This window comes from Cynocephalus volans, chromosome 7, assembly GCF_027409185.1.
Source record: "Cynocephalus volans isolate mCynVol1 chromosome 7, mCynVol1.pri, whole genome shotgun sequence".
NCBI lineage: Eukaryota > Metazoa > Chordata > Mammalia > Dermoptera > Cynocephalidae > Cynocephalus > Cynocephalus volans.
The window spans coordinates 14742873-14768172 of record NC_084466.1 but is presented as its reverse complement, the minus strand read 5'-3'; the positions used below and the strand labels follow the sequence as shown (position 1 = coordinate 14768172).

Genomic DNA, 25300 nt, shown 5'->3' with positions numbered 1-25300 from the left:
GAGGTTTGTCTTATTCCCGTGTTGCAGTGACATGAGGTGGCCCGAGAGGGTCTGTGTGTTGGCACCTCCCTCTGCACCCCCAACGCACTCTGCTGACCCACTGTGGTTCTGAGCTATCTGATTTTTAGATTTCTGCCCACCTAGTGATGTCGGTGGCCGCGTCACTTTGAATTTTACTGTGACTCTCCTTACACAAATATATATGTAATGTGTATGCATATGTGTAACGTATGGAATATATTATATAAAATTTAATATATGATATATATTACATAAATATATATCGTATATAGATATATGGTATATATAATGTATGAGTATATGATATATATTTATATATCAGTTGGAGGGAAGAGTGGTCTTGTAGATGGATCCCAGTTTAATTTGCTTGTCACAGGCAGTTCCTTTCTCACATTGGGACATGTGTGCGTGTGTGTGAGTGAGTGAGAGGAAATAATGAGAGAGCCTCAGGTCTGTTTTCGCATCAGGCGATCAGGAGAGGAGTTGACCATGTCACGGCCTCGGAGGATGGGGTGTGGGGCATGTAGAAAAGCCCTGACCCAGGCCCACAGTATGCAGCCCTAGAAATGAAGAGACCCACCATCCCAAGGGCTGGGGAGGGAACAAGGCGGTGGCCGGGAGCCAGGCAGAGAAGGAGCCAGCAGCCTGAGCCCCTTGTACCAGTCAGAGCCTCTCACCCTCAAGCTTCTGGTGTTTTCCCCAGAGCCCCTGCCTCATCCTCTCCCTGCCTTTGCCCAGTGATGTGCCCCTGCAGCCTGCCTTGTTTGCAGGGCAAGAGCGCGAGGTGAGTGTGTCTGGCTGGCTGAGCTCTGATGAGCTGTCCTCGGGAGTCACAGTCCGTAGAACTCTGAGCACACCTGATCTAGATTTTTGTGTTCTCTCTTGGGCACCAAACACCACATCTAACATTGTTTGTGGGGAAAGAAAAAAACTTGAATTCCAAACAGCCAACGTTTAAACAAATTTTGGGAACACACCTGTTTTAAAAGTGGAGACAATCTGTCTATCTTTCCTGTTGGCTAGAGTGACCGAAATTTAATAGTTGGCATTAATGTTTGTAACCCATCATTTAATCATTTATGTGGCATGATTCAGTAGGTTATATTTATTTCAAAGCACTTTGTTCGGATGGCGTAAATTCACATTAAATATCTCAGAGAAAGATGAACCTCAGAACAGCTATGTTTAAAACCGCCAGTTAATCGCACATCTCAGACGACCTTTGTGTCTTTCTAATTTTCATGTTGTGGAATTCTTACCTTTCAAGGACTTGGGAGTGTCTTCGTGTTCTGGTGAACAAAGCCGGTGCTAACTTCTGGCATTGCGAAATTTATTGAGGAAAGCACCTGCCATCTTCTTAGAATTAGGCCTTCTGGAACAAATCCCCCCCAGCCCCCTAATTTTGTCTCTTCATTGCCAGACTGGTTCAGTGAGGTGTTTAGTTTCCATGTCTCCTACTTGGTCCTGTTAAGAACTTCGGAGCCCAAGTCTCTAGCAACACGTTCTATTAAACGGTGTTCCAGCATGCAGTTTGGGCTGAAAAACTAAAAAATGCTGCTGTTGTGTGTACTCACTGTGCTGTGTCCACTGTGGTTCTTCAGTTTCCTGAAACCAAAGAATGTCAAGACTCCATTCCTAGCTGCTGTTTAGCTAGAAATCCATTCCTAGTTACTATTTAGCTAAGAACTATACAGGAACTCCCCACCTAAGTAGTAGTAATAGAAATGTGTTTTCATCTTTTAAATTTATTTTCCTTCATAATTTCATTTGTAACCCCCCTCTGTCTGGAAGGAGCCTTTCTCATTGCCCCTCCGTGCCCCCCACCACCCCAGACTCCTGTGCACCCTTAAAGGCCTTATCAGTTTTACCCAGACACAACCTCCCTCAGGCAGTGGCTGGGGCTTTTTCTTTCCTCCTTCAGACCTCTGCTCATACACCTGTTGTAAATGAGCCGAACAGCCTGGGTTCAAATCTCAGCTTCTGCTCCTAAGAGTTGTGCAGCTTGGAAGGTTATTGAACCTCTCTATATATCTGTTTTCTCCCCTGTAAAATGAAGCGCATAATAAACCCTACCTCATGCTACAATAAAAAATAATTGATACAAATAGTATTTGGAACAATTCTTGGCACATTCTAAGAGCTTAATACACATGATAAGTAGTGCGGATGTGCATTGGCCACCACACTGCTGGCTTCTTGGGGCAGGGACCCTGTCTGGGACCTCTGTATTCCCAGCATTTAGCACAGTGCCTGGCAGATAGTGGGTGTTCCTTTAATGTTTGCGGACTGAATGTTAGAGTGAGTTTATTTTACAAGTAGAATTAGTGCCATTGTTAGTTTTTCACATGTCTCATCCATTCATGTTTTATTTTTATTTTTCTAGTTTGGTCAGAATGTCCCTTCTCAAACCCATGGGTAACAGATGGTTTCCTTAACTAGCTGGAGAAAGCCAGATACCAGCATTTTTATTGATGGAGCTGATTCTAAATTGCTACTTTGTGCTCTTTAAGAACAGCCACAGTCAGGCCACTCCTGCAGCTGGAAGGCATCAGGGCTGGCCGTGGTGACATGGTTCTGGTACTGGGGATTAGAGGAGACTGACTGCAAAATCCGGAGAGACCCAGCTCCTCATGATCGCTTTAAAACCTTGCTCCAGAACTTTCTGCTGAGAATTCATTAAGTCCAGTGTCTGACCCTGAAGTGTCCTCATCACCTACATATGACCTGTCCTTTGATGGAGCACCCCAAGTGGACACATTCTTATTGCTGGCTTTCATTTGCCACATAGATGAGCAGACTTGCAGCCAGAAGTCCTCACAGTTTCCCTTTGGGGACATTCTTCCATAAACCTTGTCTTTCCCTGGGGATTAGATCTCCTAGGTCTTTTATTCTTATTTTTGTTTTAAAATATGCTGGCAAAGTAGTCATTTTCAGTGCAAATCCCCTGAACACTCCTTGCACAAAGAATCAAACCTGTACTCTTGATGGTTGTTTCCAGCATTATCTGTAGCCTTTAAAAAATTATTATTGTTTAAGAGTTTAACATTTTACTTTTTTTGTGTGGCAGCTGGCCAGTATGGGGATTCAAGCCTTTGACCTTGGTGTTACAAGGTTGTGCTCTGACCAGCTGAGCTAACCAGCCAGCCCAAGAGTTTAACCTTTTGAAAGGCCTTGGCAGTAAGTGCCATCGTCTTTTCCATTCTGTAGCTGGTTCCACAACCACTTTTGCTGTTGAACTTGGACAGTCTTTTTAGATCTTTCCTCTGCAGAGTAGAAAGTTCAAAAACAACATTTATAGTAAATTCTTGCAGGGCATTTTATCATCTTTATGTGGAAAATGCTGTGCAAACAAGGGTCATCCTGTGGTTTATGATATAGGCCACTTTCTCTTCCAACCAGAGATTATAAAATAAAGTGACTCCTGGGCATCTGAAAGGGTTAATAACGTGTGTCCACGCTGCCAGGCCGTCTCCTCTGAAGGTCTCTGGGAAGGTTTTATGTGTCTGGTGCTCATGACCCTGCTGGTAAACAAACACTGTTCCTCCTGATGTTTGGAGGATGAAGCAGATGGTTTCTTCTCCAAGTGTTCATTCAGTTTATGTATTTTCATTAGCAATATCTCTACAGGAAGGGCTGAGAACAGCAGAGGAAATAAAACATAGCCAGTTTTTGCTGCTTGTGAAGAGCCCTAGTTCAAACACTCGGGAAAGGTGCTCGTGGGTGATAAAAGACACCTAGTGTCTGTTGATGGTTTAGCAGGAATGGCCAGCTGCAGGCAGGGGACAACAGCAGGAACCCAGGAGCTCTCACAGAAGCAGTAGCAGGGTGTTGTGGCAGAAAGAACAATTGTCATTGCAGGAAATAATCCTTGTAACTTTCTTGTGTTTATGTCTTGTCATTGCTTTGCTCCTCAGTTTTTATAGCTCCCAGAGCCTCAGGATAAAGTATGGATTTTCTTAGTTCAAGGAGCAAGCAGTGAGCCTTCCCTGAGGGGCCATGATGCTGGAGCAGCTTCCGTAGTTATTCTCGATCATCGTCCTCGGTGTTCTGGTGTTTTATCATCTGTATTAGCATCTCGTGCCAGAATAGTCTCTTATTACTTTTTTTTAATTTTTCTTTTTTGGGGGCCATGTGGCTGGTACAGGGATCGAACCCAGAACTTGGTGTTATCAGCACTATGCTCTAACCAGCTGAGCTAACCAGCCAGCCCTTTTCTCTTGTTTACTTGTTAGTTTTGGCCTCCCCCAGGTGGAATGAGAGGTCCATGGGGTCAAGGCCTCTTTTGTCCTTATCCATCATCATATCCTGCCCCTGTATGGTGCCTGGTACCCAGCAGCCACCAGCACCTGCAGCTGACCTGCATGCAGCTACTATCCAGGCCCAACTCTGCTCAGCTTCCAAGCGCAGACATGATCGGGTGCATTCAGGGTGGTATGGCCACAGACCCTGTCGCACTTCTGTGTTAACGAGTGTTATGAGACTGGCTGGTGCTGTCCCTGCACCATAGATGGAGGAATCCACGGGAAGGGCTCTTGAATCACTTCTCAGCTTGTGCAGTTTTAAGGAGGGGCTGGGATTGGAGCCCAGCCCGCAGGACCCTCAGCTTATCGGCCTTCCCCTGCACTGAGCTGCCTCCCTTTTGACATCCGTGGGCTTCCACACGTTGGCCCCACTGGGTCTTTTCACGCTTGCCGCCTACAGCTCCCAAACAGGAGGCCTCTGTTTCAGCTGGCTCATCTCCCCTTCACTCACCACGTTCTCGTCCTTGCCCCTTTCTGAACACTGTGCATCCCTACCCCTAACAAACTTATCAAAACCTCAGCAACCCCAGGCTCTTGCTGGAGGCCATCTTTCCCTTACAGTGCTTGTTGTCATACCTCTAATGGACTTTAGGCCATAATTCTCTAATCTTGGCTGTCTCACAAATTACTGTAGTTCTTTTACATCCCTGCTGCTGAGACTCAGTTTCCTTATCTGCAAGATGAGGCATTTGGACCTGATGATATTAGAGACTTCCCCCCACCCCCACCCTTTCCTTTTTTGGAAGTTGGGACCCTGTGTTGACATCCTTGTCAATGAATTAACTTTTTGTGGCTGTAGTTGTAAATTCCCTAGATAGTAAACTCTTTGAGAAAAGGAATTTTTAATCTTAAAAAAATATAAAAGCTCCCAAAGCCTGATCACACGCAGTAGTTACTGTGTACGTACTAAGTGATAAAGGGAAATATGTGATGAGAGTAAATAAGTACTTAGATGTGATATGCCACTCACAGGGCATTGGGAAATGTCCTTTAACTGTAGGTGGCTGGGTGGGTGGGTGGTTCCTTCCATAAAGCTCCCTGAACTAAACATGCTGAACTACATGCCACTTGACAGTGGGAGACAGAAGACTGAAAGGAATCAAATATTTTCTGAGTAACACATTATTGTTACATGATTTAACAAGTCTTGAAATCAGAGAAAACCTTCAAAATTTTTAAGAAAAACGATTAGTTTGCACGTCCTGATAAAAGAGACCACAGGGGTTTTTTTTCTGGCAGTACAATTGCTGTGCCATCTCGGAGGCCTAATTAGGAGTGTTAATGAAGTCAGCCCTTAAGTGATTAAACATTGATTTCATTTTATTACCCTTTGAAATGAAACAGTCTTTTTAAAAAAAATTTTTCACTGAAACCTGGGCTTGACGTCAGCGGAGGGCTTCTTCTTCCAAGTGCTCTGGCTGTAGAAGTTTAGAGCTGTCTTCCTTCATAAGCTTGGTCTCCGAGAAGGGGACAGAGCAGAAGCTTGTCTTCTTACGAAGCTCCACGTCTCCTCTATGTGACCCTCCGGTTTAAATCGGGACAGGCTGAGGCTGATAGCTTTGAGCTGGGCTTGTGCTCTGCAACTGTGTCTCTATGGAGGCATGTTCGTTTTCTCTGTCTTCATCTTTTCTTATTTTTGATGACTTTTGTTTCCCTTTTTTATTTCTCTTTCAGCCATCTGAGGGAGTGTATTTGGTAAGCTGCTGAAAGTCTTTTTTTCTTTTTCTCGCCCCACCCCCACCCCCTCACCCCTGCCAAAGAGGTGAAATATGTATTTAGCTAAAGGTCTTGGGGGAAACATATAGCTTCCTTTTATAATTATAAGTGTTCACTTCTGCCTCTCTTGGAAGGACAGGTCCCTGGCAGGGGGGTTGGCCCTCAAGCTGATCTGATTAGAGTGATAAAGGAAGGAAGGTGTGTGGATTCCAGGGCTACTTAATTTTTTGCTTTTGCACGAAATGCCTCTCACAGAAGAGATGGTAGAGGAGGAGAGACGTAAATAAAATTTGATTGGCCATTTAAAAACAAAAGGGAGGCCTGTGTGCTCAGAGCTGCATTAGCTGACACGCCCTGAACCAAAAGAGGGGAGGGAATTTCAGATGTTCGCTTTTTATAAGTCAACGTTTCTTTCTCCTTATCAGTGTTGCTTTTGGCTCCTTTTATTAGCAAAAGTTTCTGAAATAGTATTTATGTCCACTTTGCTTCGCATGGTCATTTCTGTGTTTTATTTAACTTTGAATGATAAATGGTGCTTGTCTGGGCCTAGCCTCTGGAGGTTACTTGTAAAGGCTATTTTAATAGATTAAAAAATTCTTTTTCATAAATCATTTCAGCTAAATACTGTTAGCCTTCCTTTCTGGCTCCTTAGAAACCAAGAGTAGAATTTAAATGTTGGCCTGAAATGCTTGTGCGTGCTTCTTTCGACTTTAGTTAGGGCTCTTGTGATCAAAGTGAGTTCCGTAGCTCTGCAGCGGTTGCAGTCATTCTGTAGCAGCTGTTTGCTATTTTCCCCTGAAAAGAATCACTCTGTACAGCCTCATAAATAAAAAGAATAACTGTAATTGAGAATGTCTATATCTGACATTAAAATAGGCCATATTCTGAGAAAATGTAGAGAGTTTGAGAAGCTGCTCTTTTTTCTCTTTTAAATGGAAATAATATGTTTTCTTAGTTATGAGTAACAGAGTGGTTAGAGGGGGAAATGTGGGCCCTGGAGCCCAGCCCCATCGCCTGTTAGCTGTGTGGCTGGACACGTGGCGATCACTTCTCATCCCCGTGTATGAAGAATACCTGCCTGATGGGGCTGGGGCGAGATGAAAAGGAAGTGTCTCCTGCAAAAACACCCTGCAGAGTACACATCTTAGGTTCTCATGAAAGTTAGTCTTTTTACTTCCTTTTATTCTAAGCTTTAGTTTCATTCTCATTCTCTAAGAGAATCAAGACCCTGCTTTCACTGTAGAGCTGTTGGGTGGGTCAAGTGGGAAAAAGAAAGCGTGTGAAAGCACTTTAAAATAAAACGGAGCACACTTGTGTCAGGTGGAGTCATTCCTCTGTCCTTTTCCCCAGCTTTCTGGGCCAGTCTCATATCAGACTGGAGCTTTCTTTGGAGGGCAGGTCATTGTCTAATCCAGAGATGTAGCCCAGGTGGTCTCAGATGGTCTATCAGAATGAAGTGCCACTTGAACAATCGCCATGAAACCTCCATTTCTGCCAAGCATGTTTACTGCCTCTCTGTGGACTTACCTGCAGCTTCTCTGAGCTTCAGTTTGATCAGCTTTAAAATTGAGGGTGGTGGTGGGCAGGGGGGGAGGTGTTCTTTTAGCTCAGAAATTTTACATGCATTTCTGCTCTGCCGATTTCTTAGACTCCTCTATTTCCTTAGCCCCCAAATTTCTCCCATCTTCCTAGAGTCAGGATATTCCTAGGACTACCTTGCATCCCTCAGCACAGACTGGACAAATGGTTTCAAGGTCAACAGGATGTCAAGATCCTCTGGCGCAGGTCTTTGCAGTGTGGGCTCTGTGGGTTCACTTGAAGGAGACGCTCCTGTGTTTGAATATCAAGATAAAAATGTTGCACGTATGAATTGGACTGGTTTTTAAAAAGTATCTGCCATGTTTTGTCATTCACTTATTTGTTATCTTCCATCACTTTGAACATTTGAGTTGGACATAGTGGTTTTAACTCATAGGAAAGTTATGGAATGATTCAGTCAATTTGGGATTTCTCTTCTGTAGACAGAATGATCAGGTAAAAGAACGATTCTAAAAGCTTTTAGTATTTTGTCATTTTGCATGAGAACCTGTAAGTTTCTGTTTCCTCATTTATACAAGCAGGAAGTTGGACTAGATACAGATACCCACAATAGAATTCTGTGGCTTTGGTTTTATTTTATGGAATGTGATCTTGGAAACATGATACGAGTTCCCCAAATGTTTATCGACATGGGAGGCAAGGTGCAGCTGGTGATAAGAGAGTGAATAAAAATAATAACTACCATTTTAAAAATCCCTTGCTATGAGCCAGACATTGTGCCAAGTCTGCACATGGTCTCATTCATTACCAATTAGTGAAGCTATGAGTGGGCGTGAATAATGCCAGTGAGGCTTGGAGGGCACAGGTGACTCGGTGTGGGTCAGATAGCTGGGGAGGAGGAGCCGGTGTCCCAACCCAGGACCACCCTACACTTAAGCCTGTGTTACCTGCTCCATTAGATGGCTCAGAGCCATAAGGAGTTAGGATAATATAGCACGTCAGTTTTGCTAGAACCTGTGACAGGTGCCAAAGGAAGGTGCTCTTAAGTGGGGAGGATGGATTGAACAGGGCCAAGTCTGCAAAAGGAAAACGCAGTGACCAGAGGCCTTGGTGATGTCATATACATATGGTTGTGACCAATAAGGGCTTGAGCCCTAGTGCTGCGGAAGGAATGTCATGGACCTGACAGAAGATGGGTGGGAGCCGGGAACACCCAGGGAGAGAACATAGACTGTCCTTAGGTTTACAACTTGGGTGGCTCTTTGCTGTCACTAAGGACTAGGAAATCAACTGGCATAGGCTTTCTATGATATGTGTTTTACTAGCAATAATATCTTCCTTTAGTTGACATGAAAGGAGCATTGCTAATGTTGCTAATAAAAGGCATTGCTTTATTTTTAATCAAAGAAGAATCTGTGGCTCTGGAAATTAAATTCCAAGATTCGTAGTGATTATGTAAATAGTACAAACGGGAAGTAAGAAATGGAGGTTTGATTGCTCGGTTTCAATTTGTTAGGAAAATTATATTTACTCTTTGCATTCCGATTTCTTCATCAGCAGGAAGCTACTCTGTTCAGCTTACCACACCTAGGTAAAGACTGAGCTGGGAAAAAATCCATCATCTTCAATGGATTCTGTGAAAACATTGGGAAGGAACGGGGCAAGTGCTATCCATAGCTCGTCATTAGCTCTGATGTAATTTATTTATGATGTGAACTGTGTGTACAATTGGCTGTCATACCATCTTCTAGAGGCCATCAGTCTGTATTTCTGTGAGCAAACAGAACTCAGATGCTCAGTTACCTTTGACCTAGACATACAATCAGATGTTGAAAGCATTAAAAAGCAAGACCAAAGAGCATTTGTGGAGTTGTGAGGGTATCACAGCAATACCATTTTTCAGGGTTAAAAGCTGAATTAGTTTGCTAGGGTTGCTGTAACAAAGTACCACAAGCTGGGTGGCTTATGCAATAGAAATGTGTCATCTCATGGTTCTGGAAGGATGGGAGATACATAGCTGAGCCCCTTTCTTCCTGACCACCGACCTCCTGGCAGTGGCCCACATCCGTTGACCCCCACCAGAAGCCCAAGAGCAAGGAGCCAAAGTGTGTGGCCTGTAGAGGGAGCCTCAGGGTGACAGGTAATAAGAGCAAGGACACCCTCTCTCTTAGAGGACCAAGACTTCTGCCTCACAGAGAACATTTAGGCCACAGGGCTTGAGCTCCTTCGAGCTCGTGCTCTTTAACCTCATGCTCTTCCCCACCTGCTTTGCTTCCATCCCTGCCATCTCGGATGAAGTGGTCCTCTGTATGCCCACTGGCCCCTCTGTCCTTAATCTCATCACCTACAGGAAGCCACTGACAAAAATACCTTTATCCACATATAAATCCTGGGATTCATGGACCCACTCTTAGTCAACTTGTAGACAATCTTATCAGTAGAATTCAGATGATGAAGAAAAAGAAAAGGACAGATTTATGTAGAAGTCATAGCACATATTGAACCTGAGAGTTGAAACAAAACTCAGATATTACTGTTAAGCATCTTATCATCTCTTAGCCTGATTTAATTATTTTTGTAAGTACCAAGATGGCATATTTTGTTAAAGCTGTTAAACGGGACGTCTGGCTTTGTCATGCAGGGCTGAGAATGACTCTTTTCCTCTGATTAACTCAGATTCAGTTGTATTGAACAGCTCACTGGATCCAGGTAGATGTCACAGCCTCCCACGTGGCTCCTGTTTCCTGACCGTGTGATCCAGCAGCTCGGATTTGTGCTGTTGCGCTGATCAAGCTCTTGTGGCTTATGAAGCTCTCACCCACCGTGCACTTCGAATGGGCAGGACTTTCACTCTGAGCACAGTCTGAGTGTCTGCTGACGGTGAACTTTCTGAATGTTTCATGAAAATGATAGTTTTTCTTACTTTTCTCTTCCTTTCCATTTTAAGGACACTTTCTCTAAGCCGTCTTTCCCATTAGCACCCTTGCTGTGTTCTCTTTTGAAACTCCTGAAAGGTACATGGTAGTCTTAGACAATACAGTTCTCATTTTCTCCAGAAAACTGGTTCAACAGAAACCGAGACACTGCCAGCAGTCCTTTGGTGTCCTGCCAGCCAGGGCCATTTAGAGAGAGCCTTTATGTGGTGCGAGTCACAGAGTTTAGCTTCCAAACTTATTTTTGCTCTCTTGTCTGGCTCCTAAAATGCTGAACCCAGGGGCCTGGAGAGTTGGTTTTGGTCATTGTTTTGCAGTACACAAGGTACTAGATGGAAACAAGAGCTCTTTCTCTGTGTCCTGTGCCCATGTGAACCCTTGAGCTGGTCCATGATGTTTGTAAGTGCCTCCTGGCAACACTTTCTGCTGTGGCATTGAGGTGACTCTATAGTTGTAGTCCATTTTTCCTAGGCTAATCCACCACTTAGTGACTTATTTTGACATTTGTTGAATTATCATGCATTGGTTTGCTAGGGCTGCTGTAACAGAGTACCACAAACTGGTTGGCTTAAAGAATAGAAGTGTTTTGTCTTACAGTTCTGGAAACTAGCAGCCTAAGATCAAGGTGTTGGCAGGGTTAGTTCCTTCTGAGGGTTGTGAGGAAGTGTCTGTCCCATGCTTCTCTCCTAGTTTCTGCTAGTTGCTGGCGATCTTTGGCCTTTGTGGCTTGTAGGTGCATCACTCCAATTTTGCCTTTGTCTTTGCATGGCTTTCTTGCTGTGTGAGTGTCTCCAGTTTCCCCTCTTTTATAAGGACATGGTCGTATTGGGTTAGGGCCCACCCTAATGACCTCCTCTTTGCTTGATCATCTGCAAAGACCTTATTTCCAAATAAGGTACTGGTACATTCACAGGTACATGGGGGTTAGTACTTCACTATCTTTTTTTTCGGGGGGGGGGGACAATTCAACCCTCTGACTTCTAGCTGTATAACTCATCCTGTTTTCTGCTGTTGTTTTGGAGCACAATGTAGAATGGGACATTTTCCCAGTAAGTGGAAGAGACCAGAACTCTTAAATCACATGTTATGCATAATTGAAATTAGAACTGAAGTATGGGTGGCCATATGAGATGAGAAATCTCAGCTGTATTAATCAAGCGAACTGTAGGAGTGAGTTGATTTTGAGTTGTTTTCCTTTACCACCAACCCTTTCTCCAACATTTTTCTGTGAATCAGTGATGGGAGAGTGCTAGCTTGAAAGTCACTGTGTAGGGCCGACCCCGTGGCGCAATCGGGAGGGTGCAGGCTGCGCTCCCGCCGCGGGTTCGGATCCTATATAGGGATGGCCAGCGCAGTGCGGCCGGTCACAAAAAAAGACAAAAAAAAAAAAGGCACTGTGTAGTGCCTCCAGCCAATCCTGTTGCATTTCTGACTTTCACTCTGATTCTGGCAAATACCTATTCTTTTGATTTGTTCATCCATGTTGAAAAAATAAATCCTCACAAATGTTCTAGCATTCTCTTAGTCTTCAAGAAGCTGTCAGGGAACAACACTAATCATTTGAGAAATGCAAATTAAAATGAGATATCACAATGAGATATTACCTCACACCCATTAGGATGGCTGCTATAAAAAAAATCAGAAAATAGCAAGTACCGGTGAGGATGTAGAGAAGTTAGGACCCTTGTGCACTCTTGGTGGAATGTAAAGTGGTGCAGCTGTGGAAAGTCTGGCAGTTCTTCAGAAAGTTAAAAGAATTATCATACGATCCAGCAATCCCCCTTTGGGGATGCACCCAGAAGAATTGAAAGCAGGATCTTGAAGAGATATTTGCATACCCGTGTTCATAGCAGCACTATTCACAATAGCCAGAAGGTAGAAGCAACCTAAATGTTCATCCACGGATGAATGGATAAGCAAAATGTGGTATATACATGCAAAATGGAATATTATTCATCCTTTTAAAGCATATCCTGAGATATGCTACAACACGGGTGAACCTGGAGAACATTAGGCTAATGTGAGATAAGCCAGTCACAAAAAGACGTACTGTATGATTCTGCTTATGTGAGGCATCTAAAGTAGTCAAATTCACGGAAACAAAGTAGAATGATGGGGGGAGGATGAAGTGGAGAGTTACTATATAATGGGTACAGAGTTTTAGTATTTCAAGAGGAAAAAGTTCTGGAGATGTGTTTCACAACAATGTGAATATACTTAGCACGACTAAACTGTACACTTAAATGGTTAAGATGGTAAATTTCTTGTTATGTGTCTTTTATCACAAAAAAAATTATGCCATGGAGCAATGTGATTTGGAAACTAAAGTAGTCCCAGCTGATTTATGTTTAAAATATTGTTTCACTAGCATTCACTGATCATTTGGTGTTTACTTCCTGTTTATGAGAGTATTTCCAAGAGTTCATGGAAAAAATAGAATCAAGAGATAATAGGAATCTTTCCATGAACTTTCTGAATTACCCTCGTATATTGTTAGTGATCATTTTACGGACCTTGCCTTCCAGAGAGATGTTAAATTCCTTTCAGACTGGGACTGGGTTCTTTGTGACCTCCCCAGTTGCTGCTGTGTTTCCTGCATATACCAGGAATAAATAGTTCATAGACCTTTTTTGTTCATTGATCCACTTAGTAGGACCATCATCAAGTCACTTAATTCTAAGGGTCAGTTCACCTCTAGTTGCCCTGTCTTGCTGGTTTTTAGGCTATCTCATGATGAAGAACACTTTGCAAAGACAGAATTTCAAAATGATACAGAAGTTACTAAAGGCACTAGGCGTTCTTTATTTTCCGGCAGTTGCTATGTGAATTGACTAGTTGAGAAAAAAATATTCTCACGACCTTGGAAACCAAAACCTTTTCATATTTGCTTGAAACTTATCTTTGAGCAGGCAAGCCATGTAGCATCTCCCTGCTGTACTTGGCATGCAGATCCTGCAATTAAATATTGTTTTTGAGTAACGTATGGCATTCTAAGCAGAGAGTTGCCATGACATACCATGTGGCTCTAATTAATTCCTTGCAAGTGATAAATTTTCTATTCTTTACACTTCTGCTCACATTTCCCCCTCCTTTGCAAAGATTCATCTGACAGTGAAGATGAAACACATCAAGAATGGTTGTTATGCTGCTGTGTTGTAGCATTTGGGAACCTGCAGCCAGGAATATTTTGCAAGGGATTTAGAAGTTGGTTTTTTAAAGTGTAGCATTTGGGTTGATTTCCCCATTATGAAATCCTTTCTATTTATATTTTATTCACAACACGGGACCTCTGAATGACAATGTAAAATATCATTAAATGTTACGGCAACGGCATGATATGTAGCATAATCTCAGAGGTACTTTTAGAGGATAAGGGTTACAGCACAGCATATAATACAAACTAGAAGGGAAAAAGTCAGCCCATCTGGTGGAAAGCCATGGGACTTGCAATATCCCACTTGAGTTACTGGGCCTCGTTTATCTCTACTGTGTTGCCTGTTACAGGTTAGGAAAGTGAAAGAAAAGTAAAAGGTAAGACTGAATATACAGTTTTAGTATATGACTGTTTTAAGAATTATTCAGAAAGAAGGGCTGGCCAGTTAGCTCATTTGGTTATGCGTGGTATTATAACACCACAGCTAAGGGTTTGGGTCCCTTTATCAGTCGGCCACTAAAGAAAAAAAGAATTATTCAGAAAGCAAGCACTATTTAAAATCCAAGTTTTGATGGTATAAATGACATTTCCTGGCAGATAGCATGATGGTCACTGGTCATGCCCAGGAGCCATAGGATAAATGAGTCTTTGCCTCTTACCTGCCTTAGAGAACCAGGCAACCCCCGAACCCCCAAACAGATCTGGGCATTATTGAAAAAAAATTGTCATTGTCCATGAGGCTCTCATAATAGCTAATTTTAATAATTATTTGTCAACATTGTAATTTTAAGCGTAAGAGGTTTTAGCATCTTTGAACAGATTATGGGGTTTAATGAGAACCTAAGAAACATATTTGGTCTTTTGAAGAAATTAATTCTAAAACTTTCTGGGTTCCTTCGTACTTACCCCTGACACCATCTGTGCTTATTGAAGAGAATTGGGAAGATGCGTAATTGCGTAAAGAAAAAACAAAAAGAAGCCCTCATCTTTCAACCAGACAAAGGCATTAATGGTTTAGGGTACATTCTTAGAACTGTTTTATTTTATGTTTTCTCAGTGAGGAGTCTTTGGGTTGTAAGCGACAGAAAATGATTCTGATTACTGTCAGCAGAGAAGGGGGCTTGTTGAAGGGTCTCCGGGGCAGCCCACCATGGCCAGAGAGCACGGACATAAGATCTTATGTTGGCATAAGATCAAGAGAGGACCCCGTGAAGGCCTTTCATGGCGTGTGTTGTCATTCAGGAGGCTCTGAAATTCCAGGGCCTCTGATTGCAGGCTTGTGTGTCTTCCTGGGCCCAGTGCCTGCAGGTTTAGTGGCTCTAACTGACCAGTGTTGCTGTGGGTTGAACTGTCCAGCTCACATTTTTCCAGGGCATGGGTGGTTGACAGCTAGGCTGGTTATCCAGCCCATCTGACTTCTTTGTTAAAATAAAGGCATTGTTTCACTTTAAGAGGGAGTTGAAAAATGACAGCCTCTTCCTTTCCTGGGTTCAAACCCAGCTGAGAAAGAGGCATGATACCCTCGGCTGATCCCAGTGTCCTCCCTATGGCTGATAAACGCTAGGCTTGGATGCTGGCCAGCTGGGCTGATAGCCGTTCCCTGCATTAGACAGACTCGCCACCCAGTCACTGCTGGACAACCACAGGCTCCCCCACAGGGAGAATTGTCCAGAATGTGTGCTCTCTGCGCCCAGGCAGAGCCTACGGGAGAGGGGACAGGGCTGAGCCAAGAAGTCCCAGCTCCATCCCCCAAATTTACCCAAAGCCCCTGGAAGGGAGGGCGGGAGAGGAGAGGCCAGGGGGGGTTCCCTAGCTGAAGCTGCCCTACAGGGACCCACATGTGATAAGGAACTTGTGTTTAAACGGTACTGCACGTACTGGAAGAAGGTTCTATGCGTGTGAAGAAGTTTGATTTCTCTGGGGAAACTGAAAAGCTCTGGGAGTTACTCACTATTCAATTCAGTTAGGAAGTTTTGAATTCCTAAAGACTGTTTTTCTTCCTTTCAGACTTCAGAATTGTGGTCCAATGAATGACATGGGACACTGACTTTTTAGGCCCGTATTAATTGATTTGGTAGCTTCTGCCAGTTCTTAGATCTCAGAGATTACTTGGATTTTCATCTCAGATGGAGAGCCCTGCCTGTCTCTGGGAGGTTCAGACTGTGGATTCCACAGAGACTCTTTTCTTGTATTTCCTTTGCAAGCTGAAAATTGAAAAGTTGGAGAAAATTATCATCCCATATCTTTTCTGGATGTTTGTAAATATGTCTACCTCCGACTCAGGATTTCTTCCCCTATCAGGAAAAAATCGACACTTGCCATCAAGTTGTTAATTTACTAAGACTTGTCTAGCATTAGCATCGTGGCTGAGTCCTGCAGTTTTATACCCTGTGCAGGTCCACTTTCCTTAAAGGACAGTAGCCTCTGCTTGTTGATGTCTTCAGACTGTCTGAACGTTGCATAGTGATCTCTGACCTCACCTTCATTCCCGTTCTTTGTTCTTAGACAGGAGTTCAATTTTTGGAAACTATCAGTTAGACTAAGGAAGCTGGACTTCTTTGGTATTCTTTAAGGCAGGCAGGGGGAGGGTAAGTGGCCTGTTGGACACTACTGGTCTTGAAACCAGAAAGAAAGACACAGGGACAGACTCTTAGAAATTAGAGAGAGTTAGAAGCTTCTGGTGCTCAGCTGGGCACTTGGCACCAGACCAAAGAGGGGAAGACCTAGATGACAGGCCATTGTAACCAGAGGAAACTTAATTGTTTCCTCTGCCACACCACCTGTGAGCTTTAGAATGGGAAAATGAGTGTAAAGGAATGGCCCTCTATTTGCTACCCCCAGACACCTACAAAAACAACCTCATCCTCCACTTCCCTCAATTTTAAACAGAATGCAGGCAACACTTACTGTAGAAAACTGGAAAATATAGACAAAAAAACAGGAAAGAGAAACCACCCATGGTTTCATCATTCAGAAATAGTTATTATGAGTTTGGTAGATTTTTGTATTATTTTTTTTTTCCTCCCCATGTTAAGGAAATGTTTTTTCCTTAAAGTATAATGACCTCCCTCCCCACAGCATTCCATTCCATCCTAGACTAAGTGCCTTAATAGTTTGGTGTACATTAACTTGTACCTTCCTCTAAAGTTATACAAACATACCTACATGTATATGTGGAGTTTTTCCTTTTTCATTAAGAACATACTATAGGCAACTTTCCAGGTCAATAAATTTCAATCTAACATTCTTTTTAATAACTGCATAATAACTCATACTTTAGATAAGTCATAATTTATTCCATTCATTTCCCATTGAATGGACATTTAAGATATTTCCAGGTTTTTATGCCAGTACAAACAGCCTTTTATACATAAGTTCTTATGAACTGATCTTTTATCTCTCTAAGATGAGTATACCCTTGTACATCTGTTAAAAAGCCCCAGACCTAGATAGTTTTATAGCCAATCTTCAGAGAAAAGATATTTTCTGTAGTATTCAAAATAGCGTAATGATACAACCACAAAAACTAACAAAGATAATAAGGAAAGGGAAAGTATAGGTTGATTTTACTAATCAATGAAGAAGCAAAGATTATAAAGAAAATATTAATAAATTGAAACTAGGGGTGTATTTTTAAAAAGACAGCATAACTAAGGTTGATTCTCTGAATGCAGGGATGATTTAATAATAGGGAAGCTTTCAAGTTAATAAATAAGTAAATTAAAGAAAAAACATCATTAGATGTTTAAAAAGCCTCTAATTCTTTTTAGCCATGACTTATATCTGAGTAAAATAAGAATAGATGGAAATTACTTAAATATGATAAAAGCTAATTACCAAAATCCAACAGCAGATATTCAATGAAATGGTGAAATGCTAAAGCTGTTCCCATTAAAATCTGCCAAATACATGACTGCCGTCCATACCTCTGTTATTTTAAAGGTTTTAACTTAAGCAATAAGAAATGGGAAAGATTGAGGGGGGGGGAAGAGAAGAAATTATTTTTTACTTTTAAAGGTTATCGTTGTATACTTAAACTCATGATAATCTTTTAAATACTTTGGAATTCAGAAAATTTGGAAAGGTGACTAAATAAAAGAAATACGTAGAAATCAATAGCTTTTATTTCATACTTGGAATAACCATTTGGAGATAGAGGAAAGTTCAAAATCGTGACTAAGAGTAAAAAATACTTAGAAATAAATTTAGGAGGGTACATCTCTACTGAGAAAGCAAGTATCAAACTTTATGTAAAAACTTAAAACGAGGTAAATAGTGTATGAACAACATACTCTTCTATGGGAAGACAACGTCATGACATATTAGTTCTCCCCAAAGGAATTTACACATTTAATACCCTTGCAATCGGAGTTCCAGTGGTAGCTTTTGGGGGGTGGGTTTGGGGTAGGGGTGGGGATGAGGACCTGGCAAAGTTCATGTGGAAGAATAAATGTGTAAACATTCAAGACAGTTTTGAAATATGTGAATTTTAGGACCAGTGTAATTAAAATAGTAGGTACTGGCACAGAAATAGAATCTAGAGTACATGTGGGGAATAATATATGGTAAAAGTGCATTTAAATCAGGTGGGAAAAGAATGGTTTCTTTAATAAATGGTGTGGGCATGCTTAGCTATCCATTTGGAAGAAAAAATTTAGTTTTTCCATCTTACACCAGCTGCAAGAAAAACTTGCAGATGGATTAAAGCTCTAGCTCTAAATGTAAAAATAAATAAAACTTTAGGAAAACATTTAGCCAGCTATTTATATAGCCTTTGGGTTACATAGGAAACTCTGAAACCATAAGGAAAAAGATAAGTAATACAAGGATACTTTAAAAAGCTTGTGGAAAAATTTAAAGGTAACGTGCAGTTTGAGATGGTGGCTATGCCGATAGTATTGATCTGATCGCCACGTCTTGGGCACAGGGGCTGAGGGTCAGCTCTGTGCCCCATGATAATGTATAACCAATTAAAAAAAATAATATGAATCTTTCCATGAACTTTTAAAAGACTCCTGGGATATACACATTCATTGATTCATTTGTTCATTCGATTTACTTTTCCTGCCAGAGTTACACCAGCTTCAACCTAAGTCGACTCTGCCCACACCCTAGGCTGGCTTTTAGCTAGAACACATTGACACACCCTAATTAGTTTATGTCTATAATAATTACATCTCCGTGTTGTGAGTTTTTCATAAACACAGCTTTTAATGTCAGTAACACTATTCACCGAGAATGTCACATACGCTCAGCGGAACTGAAGTTGCTGTAGCAGCCCTGTCATTACTGACATTCCATTAGTAACTGGGAATTACTACTAGACCTTGGAGCCAATTGAGTAGATGGTAGGTGTGAGGCTGAAAGCCCTTTTTGTCCTCAGGACGAGTGCTGATCCCCATCTCCCTTAGGGTGTCCCGGGCACCTCACTGCATGTGTTTGTTGCTCTTCCCGATACTGTAGACCAGACTCAGTGTCCTCCACTTACCAAGACCTTTATTTACCCAATTCCTATCGGCTCTCTAGGTTGGTCTGCGTCCAGCCCGAATTCTTTTAATTTTTATTGAATCATAATTGATTATACATATTTTGGGGTTCAGCGTTTACAATATGTTGATCAAATCAATATTACTAGCATATATATTGTTATAAATCATACTTATTCGTTATGCCCCTTGTCCAATCTCTCCCTATCCCCTCCCCCCTCTAATTACCCTAGATTTCTTCTCTGCCTCTGAAAGAGTAATGGTTACTCTGTTGATTTGCTGCCTAGATGATCTGTCCAATGCTGAGAAGTGTGATCAGGTCCCCCAATATTATTGTAGAGCAGATGCTTCCTCTGTCACTCTGGAATGGGCTTTGTGGAGAGAGACATCCTCTTCTCTTCTTTGGTCTCTGCTGGTGACTCTCCTTGTGTCAATGCACTCCAGTGGCTGGTGGACCCTCAGCACGGTGGTTGTGGCGTCGAGCCACTTTTGCAGCAGCCGTGGTTACTGTGGTGGCTGTGGTGGGCCACCCACATGGAGGTGATGTTTTTGGCATGCTTCTTGGCACTGCCTGTGTGCCTGGTTGTTGGGGAGGGGGGTCCAGTCCCTGGCTCCAAGCTTCAGGACCCCGGGTGGGCCCCGAGCGGGCCCTGAGGTGCTGTCCAGCCTGATTTTAAACTCTGTCTGTCCTTCCAACCTACTTTGCTTATGCTTATGCCTACTTACCTAGTTCCAGACTGGGATTCTGATTCAAGGAAAGGAGACTTGACGTGTCCATTTATTTGCACGAAAATGTCTTACTGGACATTTAAGGTGCTGCTTTATGGAGAGCTTTTTGGGGGGATGGGTGGGGAAAGGTAGAAGGAGGGGGAAGGGCTGGAATAAGCTGAACAGAGGAACATGTCTGATAATATTTGCCATTTTTGCCCAGTAATTCTCAGAATAATGAAAATACTCTTTGAAAAGTATGCAAGTTATGTGCGTTTACATACTGGCTTTGTGCCGAGTTAAAAAACGTAGGCCCAAATTACTTGGCACTGTTCCTTCGAAATAACAAGCAGTGGTAATTTTGGTTACACAGGATTAGTGAAACGCAGACTGTGTGTAGGCATCCAAAGGAATGTTCCTTCAGGGAGGGATGGGGAAGGAAGGAAAAGTCAGAACATGTACTTGCTTCTGGGTTTGAGAGAGGGAAAGAGGGGTTCTTTCATTCTGATTTTATCTCTGGTTTTCAGTGTTCTCAAAGGCTTTGGGTTTTTTTTAAATCTGTGTAGGGGGAAAGCATCATGCTCCATGTTGGTCTCAGCGACAGAGCTACTGGTGCCTTCTGACTGAAGGGCTCCCCCCTCTCCTGTCCCCATCTCCGGTCCCTTCCTCCCACACCCTTTCAGGATAGCAGCTGTCCTGTCTGATAGTTCTTGAGGAGCCTTTTTTAGTCCAGGGACCAAAGGACCATGAGACAAGGCCTTGCATGTGTGCTCCTGTGGGTTCCTGGGGGAGGTTGTCTTCACTTTGCCCACAGACGTGTTTGGCAGGTGTACCTACCCTCTCCCCATCTCGCTGCCTGTGTTCCTCTTTCTGTGAGCTGAGCATATCCTTTGTCAACCCCCTGAGGAATGCGTTTCTCTTGAATTGACCCCACATGAGTTGTTTCTCTTTAACCTTTCTCCTTTTTCACTTATCTGGGATGTGGGCTCCTTTTCTACTTGCTGTAATGAAGGAGGCCTTGGAAGAGAACGTCCTTGGTGAAGGCAGACAGCAGGGCCTGCTCTCTTACTCCCCTCACCTTCCATGCTGCCACCCGACCAACCACACACGAGACCTAGGTGCGGGCAGTGATGGGGAGATGGGGTGTTGGGGTGCCAAGTTGCTGAAGGCATCATGTCCGGTTTGGTAGTCGACATTCTGGATGAACAGGAGAGGTTGGGCATCTTTCTGCCCGTAGAACTTCCAGAGTAACCGGCCTCCCTCTGTGTGGCACAGCAGCGGAGCCCCCAGACCCACAGAAGCAGCATTCTTGGGAGTGGGGGTCAGCATCTACTTTTTAGGAAATGATTATAGAGGCTCAAGTTTGAGAAGCTCTGATAGAAGGGACATATTTTGCATTTTTATAAATAAATATGTGGATATAAACAATTTCAAATTAGCAACCATTATTATGACTGAAAAGTTTTATAATCTATTATTACTCAAAATGTTTTTAAACAAATGGACAGAGTACTGTTGTAGTTCACAGAATTTGCAATTTTCACGTATGTTCAAAGCTCATTAATTTTAGTTTCACTATTTTGCAAGTTTTTAATTCTGATAAAGCATCCACTAATGTTTATGTTGGGATTGTATAGTAGAGGGTTTGCTATATGCCAAGCAAATTAACTGTGTAAAGAAGATTGCATCAAAAATAATGTCCTGAGCAGTATCTAAGGTCCTAAGCAATATTATATGCCTGTTTAAAAAAAAAAAAAGTAGACCTTTGACAGTGCCTCTTATATGTCAGCATTTTGTCAAGTTAGGGCTATTGAATGTATTTGTCAAAATCACATATATTCTGTAATACCACCTTCCAATAAACCCAGTCATTTCTATTTTTGAGTTTTTACTGAGATTCACTGGGTGGCTGAATCTTTTTTGTTCCTCCCCCAAAAGAATAATGTGAGTATGATCCTACAAAGATGGGCCAGAGTGCACTTAAAATCAAATGTTTAACTCTTTTTTTTCTTTCTTGTTTTGGGACCTATAGTTGGAAAAGAGGGTGCTCAGTTTTAAAAATTGGTAAAACAGATACTGCTAGATATATTAGGTTTATTATTAATATTCTGGCATTTTTGTACCTAAACCAATTTACTTATAAAAAAATCACTTGACATTAATCTCAAATATTCTAAAAGGCTGAAAGGGCACTGTAGTGCCACGGCTAATGGGCTCTGTAGTGCCACGGCTAATGCCAGTTGTAGCGCTCTTAATCCTGTTCGTGACACCAATTGTAAAGCTAGGTGACCACGCAAGTTGTTGGGCTCTTTTACCTGCTGGTAATCCTGCACCAACTGGGCTGATTGTTGCACTAGGGCTGTGCCCAGAGCTCCTAGACCCTTCAAGTCCATTCACAGACTGGGTCACAAACCCTTCATATTCCAGGCTGGGTCACCAGACCCTTTCACACAGGTCTATGAGCTAGGTAACTGGCCAAAAAGGAGCCACAGACACACACACGCACACGCACACACACACTGCTGAACCACACCCAACTGGATCCGAGGCAAGGGCCCTGATCAAACTATTCTATTTTTCCAATAGGCACATTGCTTCAGCTTCATTAAATACTAATCTAAACATCTGGGAAAACAGCTTCACATATCCAATTTTTATTACTTTGTCTAGCAAATCCTCATGAATTGATAGTGTATTAATGATTACGGAAATAATGTAGGCAATTTCACAGGCAGAGTATTTGTTCCATAAAATTAAGTCCAAATCATGTTGCTCTTAGGTTAGAAGTGTCGACAAGCAGGAAACAAAAAGACAAAGAAATGGTATATATGGACAGGCAGCTGAAGATGTAGCTCAGAAGATTTTGTAGTATTTCTTTGGATGTATATCTAAATAGTCGCATTTGGAGATAACACGTTGAGCTGAGAAGTTCTACTAAGCCCATCTTTCCAGATAGGACCAAAAGGCTCTGAAACGCTTTCAATTTCTCTACTTTTTAAAAAATAATCTTTAAAAACATTGGATTTGTAATAATGCCTTTCCTGAGCTAGGGATTAGTAATATCATTCAATTCTAATGATGTTAATCAAAAGAAATTTTATTATTTTAATTAGAGGTGAACATAGCTAACTCGATTTCTCCCCATACCCCTAGATGAGTAATAAAAAGTAGGTGAAATATTCTGGGGTCCTTCTTGACCATGATGGCAGTAACCTGGCTGTGTAGGTTTTTGTCTCCCAGTTTGGTTTGAGTCCACATCTATGCTCCCTGCCATTGGGTCCACTCAGCTTTTTCAACACCCCCCATGTCGGCATCGGTTTTACAGACAACTTTCTGTGGTCTTCTCTGAGTGATCCCTCCAGAGCCACGTTTGCATTCACATTAGCCACATTGCAGAACCCAGAGCTGCAGCCCCTGGAATCGAGTGTAATATTCTTTTTTTTTTTTTTTTTTTTGACCGGTAAGGAGATTGCAGCCCTCAGCACGATGTTGTCAGCACCATGCTCAGCCAGTGAGCACACTGGCCATCCCTATACAGGATCTGAACCGGCGGCCTCAGCGCTACCAGCGCCGCACTCTCCTGAGTGAGCCATGGGGCCGGCCCTTGAGTGTAATATTCTAACAGAAATTAAAAGTCCTCAAAAAGCCTCAAGTGACTTGAAGGCACTGAGGAGAAATTCTACTAAAATGACTTGGTGTAATATAATGCATATAATTTGATTAGGTCTGATATTTCTAATATAAAAAAACTCCTGGGAATGTGGAAAAGGGAATGAAACTAGTGCTGGAAAAGGCGGGGGAGCTGCCTCTATCTCAGTGGAAAGGTCCCCAGTGGAGGGTGCCCCCGTAGGAAAACAGAACATTCATGAGCAGCTTTGAGTCAGGTCAGATATTTTTTCACACCCATTAATAATTTTTTTTAGAAATTTTTAATTGAGGTAAAAGACATAATATAAAAATTTACCATCTTAACCATTTTTAAGTGTACATTTTGCTAGTGTTCATGAGTATATTCACAGTGTTGTGCAACAGACCTCCAGAACGTTTCCATCTTGCAAAACTGAAACTCTATACCCATTAAACAACTCCCCACCTCCTCTTCACCCCAGCCCCTGACAACAACTAATTTACTTTCCGTCTCCATAAGTTTACCTCTTGCTGGCATATTTCATATAAATGGAATCATACAATATCTGACCTTTTGTTTCTGGCTTCTTTTCCAGGCCTATTTTTTAAAAACCATTGATTAAATCATTGTGTAACTAAAGAACAAAGCATAATAAATGTTTGCTTAACCATAACCCTTGCTCACATGGCATTTTTTCTCCAAAAATCTTTATTTGTAGCCAAGAAAAACTGACTTTGCTAAGATACGAACATTTCCATCTAAGCACCACCTGTGTGAAGACTTAAGAAAAAGAAATATGCTTCCAAACAAGATTTAATTAAAACCATATAAAGTCATAAATCTAGTAATATACCTGGTCAAAGACTTACTAAACTGAAACAGAAAATGCACAGCTGTTGCCCACATCTCCTGCACGCATTTCTAAAGTAATACTTGAGGTTGCAAAGCAGGTAAGAGAGAAAGCATGCTTTGCTTTGTTATTTTATGGGAAAAACCCAGCTTCCTGCCTGAGAAAGACAGATTGGTAGAATGGATAGGATCTTATCTTTTAATACAGGGAATTGTACTTCCTATGGGTTAATATATTTACAGGCTGTTTTCAGCATATTTTTGAAGATTTTCTGCAGCTATGGGAAAATACCGCCAGAATTCAGTACGTTGGAATACCTGAAATACTTACCATATCAAGAAAGATCCCAGGGGAACATGTGCCAGCCTTTGTGGATGTCTCCTGTGGGCTCCCTACCCTGGTAAGGCCCTGGGTGTGTGCTCGCCCTTACCCCATCATAAGCATGGGAGCCCAAGGTCCCTGTTTAGCAAAGGCCCTCAGGGCAGACATTGGCTCCTATGCTACCTTGACTGCTTGTTTGTCATTCCCAGCTCTTTGGCCCTGAGTTTCCTTACTTTCTTGCTTGATCAACAGTATGCTGGCAAAAATATTTTTTATGTGTTATTTAACATTTTTAGTTGTTTAAAATGGTTCTTACACCATAGAATCATTTTGAGAGGTGTGGGGAGAAGAGACATGATCAAAGTTCAAGGGTAATCCTCCAGCGTGGACCAGGCTGAGGTCAGAGTTTGGTGGAGCTGTTTGCAAACCCTTACAGGAGTCGAGACTGGAGGGAGACTTAATTTTATAAAGTTTTCTAGTACTGGCTTTCTCATAATGAACATTTTAGGATGGAAAGGCGTAGGGGAAAGGCCCTGGGGGGAAGGACAGAATGAAAAGAATTTAGTATAATCTGGAGACTGAATACCTATAGTCCTTTAAAATCAGGCATTGAGTTTTCTCTTTGACTTATTGTGAGTAACAA

The 25300-nt window shown here is 42.2% G+C and overlaps 1 protein-coding gene across 5 annotated transcripts in view; it reads left to right on the top strand.

Moving 5' to 3' along the window:
- Positions 1-25300, top strand: part of FARP1 (FERM, ARH/RhoGEF and pleckstrin domain protein 1) — a 281479-nt gene that overhangs the window by 55757 nt on the left and 200422 nt on the right. The gene's annotated exons all lie outside the window — the stretch shown is intronic.